Below are 7,441 nucleotides of genomic sequence, written 5' to 3'. Positions count from 1 at the left end.
CCCCCTGTCATTATATTGCTCCCCCTGTCATATTCTCCCCCTTTGACATTAATACCAAAGGGTTGTTCTAATCAAATGCAAGAGAGATGACCCCCATCTTTTGACAAAGATGTTCAAATGCTTCTCGGGGTGGAAGATATCTGCAATTTGTTCCTTAGAGTTGACATACTCTATTTTGATGTTCCATTCTGCAACCTGTTCTTGGAGGAAGTGATACTTGATTGGGATATGTTTTGTCTTTGAATGCATAATTGGATTCTTTGAAAGGTTGATTGCACTGGTGTTGTCACATGGGTTGATTTGTTTCTATGTTGACATCTTTCAAGGCTTCCTTCATCCATAGGATTTGTGTACAAGAATCTGCAGCGACTATGTACTCGGCTTTAGCTATGGAGAGAGATATGGATGATTGTTTCTTGCTAAGCCAAGATACGATACAATCTCCCAAGATGAATTTATTGCCACTGGTACTCTTTCGATCATCAATGCTTCCTGCCCAATCTGCATCAATATATGCTATCAAGGTAATACTTGTGCTCTTAGGATACCACAATCCAAAATCAAGATTGCCTTTAAGATACTTGAGGATTCTCTTTACAGCTAGCATATGAGATTCCTTAGGGGTTGATTGGAATCTTGCCACCATTCTACTGCCTGCATGATGTTTGGTCATGAAGTTATCAGATATAAGAGGGCTCCAATCATTGATCTGTAAAGAGTAGCATCCACCATAGGAGATTCATCATCCTTACTTAGTTTGCAACCTGTAGTCATAGGTGTGCTCACAACAACACATTCTTCCATCCCAAATCACTTGAGCATATCTCTAAGATATTTTGCTTGCAATATGAACATAACCGCTTTGGTTTGAGTCTAGGGTCCAAGAAAGTAGGATAACTCACCAATCATCGACATTTCAAATTCTTTTGACATATTTTGGGCAAATTCATGACTCATCTCATCGTTGTTGTTGGCAAAAATCAGGTCATCAACGTACACAAGTGTGATTAGCAAGTTGTCTTTGTCTATCTTCATGTAAAGATTGCTCCCAACTACTCCTCTTTTGAAGCCTTGTTGTTGAAGATAATGATCAAGTCTAGCATACCAAGCTCTTGGAGCTTGTTTTAATCCATACAAGGCCTTCTTTAATTTGCAAACAAAGTCTTTTCCTTCTACTAAATCGAACCCTTCTAGTTGTTCCATGTATACTTCTTCCTTTAGGTCACCATTTAGAAATGTTGATTTTACGTCCATTTGATAAAATTTGAAGCCTTTTGAACAAGCAAATGCCAAAAACATCCTTATAGCTTCTAATTGGGCTACAGGAGCGAAGGTTTCTTCAAAGTCAATTCCTTCAATTTGAGAGTACCCCTTGCACACCAACCTTGCCTTGTTTTTGATGATAAGTCATGCTTCATTCATCTTGTTCTTCAACACCCACTCTATTCCTATGACATTCTTGTCCTTTGGACAAGGCACTATCTCCCATGTACCATTCTTTTCAATTTGATGCATCTCTTCTTCCATTGCTTTTATCGAATGAAGATCCTTACTAGCTTGAGTGAGGTTCTTTGGTTCTATCATGGATAGTAGGGCAATGTCATTTCTTTTTGGTGTATTTGTCATGTTTCTTCGAGTGTGTATTCCATCATCATGCCATCAATAATTTGATCTTTTGGATGATGTTTTTGAATAAATTTTACCCTTGATGGAGTTTGAGATGGTTCCTTTTGATTTTCCAACTACTTTTCTTCTTTTGCAACATCTTCTTCTGGATCTTCAAGAATAAGATCTTCTTCATTGATTTCGACTTTTCTTTCAGACAAAGCTTCATCAATCTTTACATCAATACTTTCAACTATATTTCGCAACCGATTGTTGTAGCATTTGTACACCTTGCTTCTTGAAGAGTAGCCAAGAAATACTCCATCAACCCGAGAATCAAACTTGCCTGGTGAATAATCATTGATCTTCATAAAACACTTACCTCGAGATATTTTGAAATATTTCACTGAAGCAAGTATTCCTTTCCATAATTCATATGGAGTTTTGTCACTATTTGTCGAAGTTGTGCCCTGTTCATAGTATATACTACTGCCCCAACTGCTTCTCTCCAAAATTTAGGTTGCAAATCAACTGCAAGCAACATTGTTCTTGCAGTCTCTTGTACAGATCTATTCCTTCTTTCAACCACTCCATTTTGTTGTGGAGTTCTAGCAACAGAGAGTTCCCTTTTGATTCCATGTGTTTCACAAAATTCATTGAATTCTTTTGAAGTAAATTCTCCACCTCTATCTGTTCTTAGGCACTTGATTTTTTATTCACTTTCATTTTCAACAAGAGCCTTGAAATTATTAAAACATTCTAGAGCTTCTGATTTAAATCTTATGAAAAATACCCACATCATTCTAGTATAATCATCTACAAATAATACAAAGTACCTTTCTCGTTTGGTCTGCATAGATCTGCATGGATGATCTCCAGAGGCTTTGATGTTGAGAATTCCTTTGTCTTGAAGCTGGTCCTTGTCTGCTTTCCATGTTGACATGGTGCACAAATAGCCTTTTCAAGTTTTGAAATTATGGGAATGTCTCTCACTGCTTGAGTTTTGTTGATCTTCACCAAATTGTCAAAGTTTAGATGTCCCAATCGCTTGTGCCATAACCAACTTTCATCTGCTTGACTTATGTAACATTTTTCTTCTTGAATTTCACTAAGAATATATACATTATCTTTTGTTCTTACTCCTTTTCCCACAAGTTTTCCTAAAGAATACCTTCTTATCTCACAATCCTTGGCACTAAAAATGATATCATGTCCTTGGTCACAAATTTGGCTGACGCTTAGAAGATTGTGCTTGAGTCCTTCAACGAGTAGTGCATTTTGTGCTTTTCCCTTGCCATTGACGAGACTTACCATGCCTTTACCAGCGATTTTAGCATATCCACTTCCAAAAGTCACATTTCCATCCTTCTTGTCTAGCGAGATAAACTTCTTTTGGTCATCAGTCATGTGCTTAGAACATCCACTATCTACAAACCACTTGTTTTCCTCACTTTGTGCACACAAAGCTAGACCACATTTTTCTGTAGTGGATTCATTTCTTCTCCAAACATTTTCTTTCGGCTCAAGTGGACAATTTTGTGCTTCATGACTTGAATTATTACATTTGGAGCATTCTAGACTATACTTTAAGTCTTGATCTCATCTTGTCTCCTTGAATCAATAGACTTATTTTGGAAGTCGGTCGGTCATATACCCCCTTGAGTTAACATTCTAATTGCTTCCATGTGCCTTGCAATGCTTAGCTTGGTGATCAAATTTTTTGCAAAAGAAACAATTACCAAGGAAAATAGTTTGATACCTGTTAGGATAGCCATTTGTTGATGTGACATCCTTTTCTGCAAAAGGCTTCTTCTCATTCCTTGGATTGTTGTAAGGAGATCTTTGACTTGGATGGAACTGCTTCTCTCCTCTTGGATAATTGCGAAGAGCATCAGCATAGCTTTTTGGTATTTCTTCATGATGAGCAGTAGTGTTCTCCTTTGATTTGGATGATTCACCTGTGTAGCCAAGCCCTGGCTTGTCATGTTGTAGTCTTTGAGTGTTGAGGATCGTTAAATTTTCTTAGGGCTCCATTGTTCTTTGCTTTGATAATTGCAATTATATTATTTCCATATTATATTCACCCATATCATTTAAACATCAATAGCAATTATATAGAAGAACAATGACATCATCATAACAGCAGACCATAAAAGAACATAAGAAGAAAAGCATGCACATAAAGAGACACCAGGATTGGTTGAAGACCAGGGCAAAACCCCACAAGGGGGAAAACCCAGAATTCAATTATTCTTCTTCTATTAGATTTCAGCAATTGTCCAGCTGAGATACAAAGTACAAAAGTCATTAGACTACCCAGAACCTAAGTTACTGGAAACGTCGGGCTAACCTCCCTGAAACGTCGTTCAGCGTTTCAGATCCGGAAACTGGTACGAAACGCATAAAAAACGGCACAAAAACATATTGTTAGCGTTTCAGAATTTCGGAAACGAAGGGTTGGAATCCAAAAACATTTTTAGGGCATTTTTTTTGTAAAAAGCATCCATTTCTGATAATTTTTAATACGTTTCAGATTTTACCGAAACTGATCCGGCCAAAACAAGAACGTATTGGGATTTTTCAAAGGGGATTCGTCGAAGATAAAAACGTTTCACGATGAATGGCTACCGGGAAAAGTTTTCACAATTGCTATGATTTTCATTGTGTTTTTTTATGAGGTTGTTTTCACATTTTATAACCTTTACCTAGTCAGCGTTTGTCATTTTCCTGGAGCCGTCATTTTCATTTGCGTTTATCATTTTGGACTGACTGTGGAGTGACCCAACCCGCGAGCGACTGTGAGTCTTGACATTGTGAGCGAGCCGTCGAGCCCTCAGCCCACGAGCAAGTACTGTGGACTGTGTCACTCAGTCACTGTGGGAGCCTGAGCCGATCCCGAGAGCCGAGCGGAATAGTGTAAGTGTTCACTGTTCAAGGCTCATTTTAATTTTTGGCATGGCGATATCGGAAGTCCATTTTGAATGCTAATTTCTAAACCCTCGGGCCTCTGTTGGACAACCATTATGGTAAACTGAAGTTCATTATATGTAGATAATAACATATTTCATTAGAAAGCATATTCAGCAAAAACAATGTGCCATCCAATCTCTGAAGATTTGTAGTTGACAATCGTACAACAAACCCTTGATCAGTTATATCAATGATTCGGTCCACTAAAGCATTCCTTCCCTGTCCTGAGATAAAATTCTCCACATCGACTTGGAACAAGGGACTTTCCATTTTCTGAAAATTTATCCTACAATCCACGTCCTACAAATATGTTGATTTTGACCATATGACATTTACTGTTAAGTAAATTGTAGAGTAAGGGTTGAGCTGAAGGAGAGAGCTCTCTACAGTCTTGTTGGCTAATTGCATAGAATACATAATTATTCCCTCATTGGAGTCACCAAAATGGAAGTGTTGAGATTCAACTTTCAAGCAATGGTGTGACTTCTACATGATTGTATTTTAACCTGAACCTTGCCTTCTTGGCCTAGGGGAAAATATGAAAACACACACTTTTAGGAACATGTTAAATCATTTGCCAATAATATGGGAATTCTGTAATAAAAAAGAGACTGCAGTGGCTACCTAAAGAGTCACATTTCCTGCCAAATAACTCATTGTATATCCTGCATAAACACAACATTTTAACCTCGGCAAAGCAATGGTGGGTCCTCTTCAAAATGACATTTTAAACTGAATCTTCTTTGCTCGCTTAGGAGAAGATTTGAAAATCCATTCTTCTAGAGCATGTTATATCAATTGCTAATGATAAGAGAATTTCGTAAGTCAGAAAATAAGACTGCACTGCCTATTTAAAGAGTCAAATATCCTCCCAAATGACTCATGGTATAGCCCGTATAAAGTTGAGAATGCATTAGACACAAAACATTTCCATTGAGTGATACATCAATGTCCACTTTTTAAATTTTAAACACTTCAATGTGATCATGAGTGTGTTTATTTCCATTTTCAAAATCACTTTCATCATGTTGTTGACCATGGTCTTGATCTTCAAAATCTTGGGAATGTTGTTCTAAGTCTTCTTGATCTTGGCAATTTATTTTGCAGTTTCATTTACATCATCATCATCATTCATGGCAACTTCAAGTTCAGCCATTCGTGAGGCAGAGACAGTGGAACATGAAATTGAATCTGCCTCTAAAGTTGATCCAAAGTCACCACTTTGGAAATATGTAACTATTGTTGGGAAGATCCAAGGAGGGGGATCATTGGCATGGATTTGCAGTGAGTGTAAAAAGGAGTATAAGGGATCATATACCCAAGTTAAAGCACATTTACTTGGGTTAAAAGGCAATGGGATTCGAATATGCAATGGCCCACCTAAAGAGAATGGGACAGATGGAAATGGTTTAAGCAAGGCAAAACTTGCAAAATATCAAAAAGAATAAGACGAGGCAGATGATAAAGCAAATGAGGCAAATCCTGCCTCTCAATTAAGACACCCAACAAGGTTGGGAGCATCTTCATAAAAGCCTCCACTTCATTCTCATGGAACTATTTGCTCAAAGCGGTCTAATTTGGGACAGTTTGAAAGGAGTTTTAATAATGATGCTCGAGAGATAGCAAATGCAGCTATAGGTCAATGCATTTATGCAAATGACCTTCCCTTTAACCTTGTGCGATCTCCTTATTAGGCAAAGATGATAAAAGCAGTGAATGAAGCCCCAATAGAATTCACGAGCCCTGGATATGAGAAGGTACACACTACAATTTTGACTGTTGAAAAGTTAGATTTGGAGGCTAAATTAAACCCCATTCGTAATTCATGGCGCATTTCAGGGGTGTCTATAATTTCTAATGGATGGAAAGATCAAAGAAATAGGCCTTTGATCAATGTGATTGCTCAGAGCCCAAAGGGGGCAATGTTTTTGAATGCAGTGGATTGTGAGGGGCAGATGAAAGATTCTCAATTCATTGTTGACATCTTGATTGAAGCAATTGAATTGGTGGGGCCAAAAAATGTTGTCCAGGTAATAAATGACAATGTGTGTAGAACAACAGACCTAATTATTGAAGGCAAATATCAACACATATTTGGGACCCCTTGTGTTGTACATTCATTGAACCTCATGTTGAGCAAGATGGGGAAGAAAATTGACTAGATTCGAGTTATTTTTGAAGAGGCAAAAGAAATTCAAGCCTTTATCACAAACCACCACATGTCCCAAGGCATCTACAGGGAATTTACGAAGTTGGAATTTACGAAGTTGGAGCTCCTTAAGGTACCTAAATTTTAAAATTTATTTCATCAATTCTAATTTCTGATTCTAAATTCAAATATGTAAATTGGATCCTCAAATGTCATGATTCGTGAATCATAATATTTATTCAATCAAATTATGATTTTTAATTTGTTGAAATTTGAAACATTGGGAATTTGGCACCTGCAGATTGCCGAGACTCGATTTGCTTCTCACATCATAGTCTTAACAAGGCTTATGCAGGTGAAAGATGCATTACAATCAATGGTATGCAGTTCCTTTGGAATCAATGGAGGCAATCCCAATCTGATAGAGCACAAGCAGTGAAACAGTAGGTTGTTGATGATGAATGGTCGGATAGGGCGGAGTACCTCTTGGCATTTACTAAGCCAATTATGGATTTGCTCCGTATGTTTGACACATATATGCCTAATTTGGGAGAGGTGTATGAGGGAATTGATTCCATGATAGAGAAGATAAGGAAGGTTATAAATGCTAAGGAGAATGACCCAGATGAATTCTTTTACGGAGAAGTAAAAGATATATTGACCAAAAGGTGGAACAAGATGACCACCCCATTGCACCTTTTGGCCTTTGCAGTGAAT

The sequence above is a fragment of the Pinus tabuliformis genome, chromosome 8 (assembly GCF_031772625.1).
Source record: "Pinus tabuliformis cultivar Carrire ecotype Pingquan chromosome 8, CPIR1, whole genome shotgun sequence".
NCBI classification, from domain to species: Eukaryota; Viridiplantae; Streptophyta; class Pinopsida; order Pinales; family Pinaceae; genus Pinus; species Pinus tabuliformis.
Note: the sequence above shows the minus strand (reverse complement) of the source record.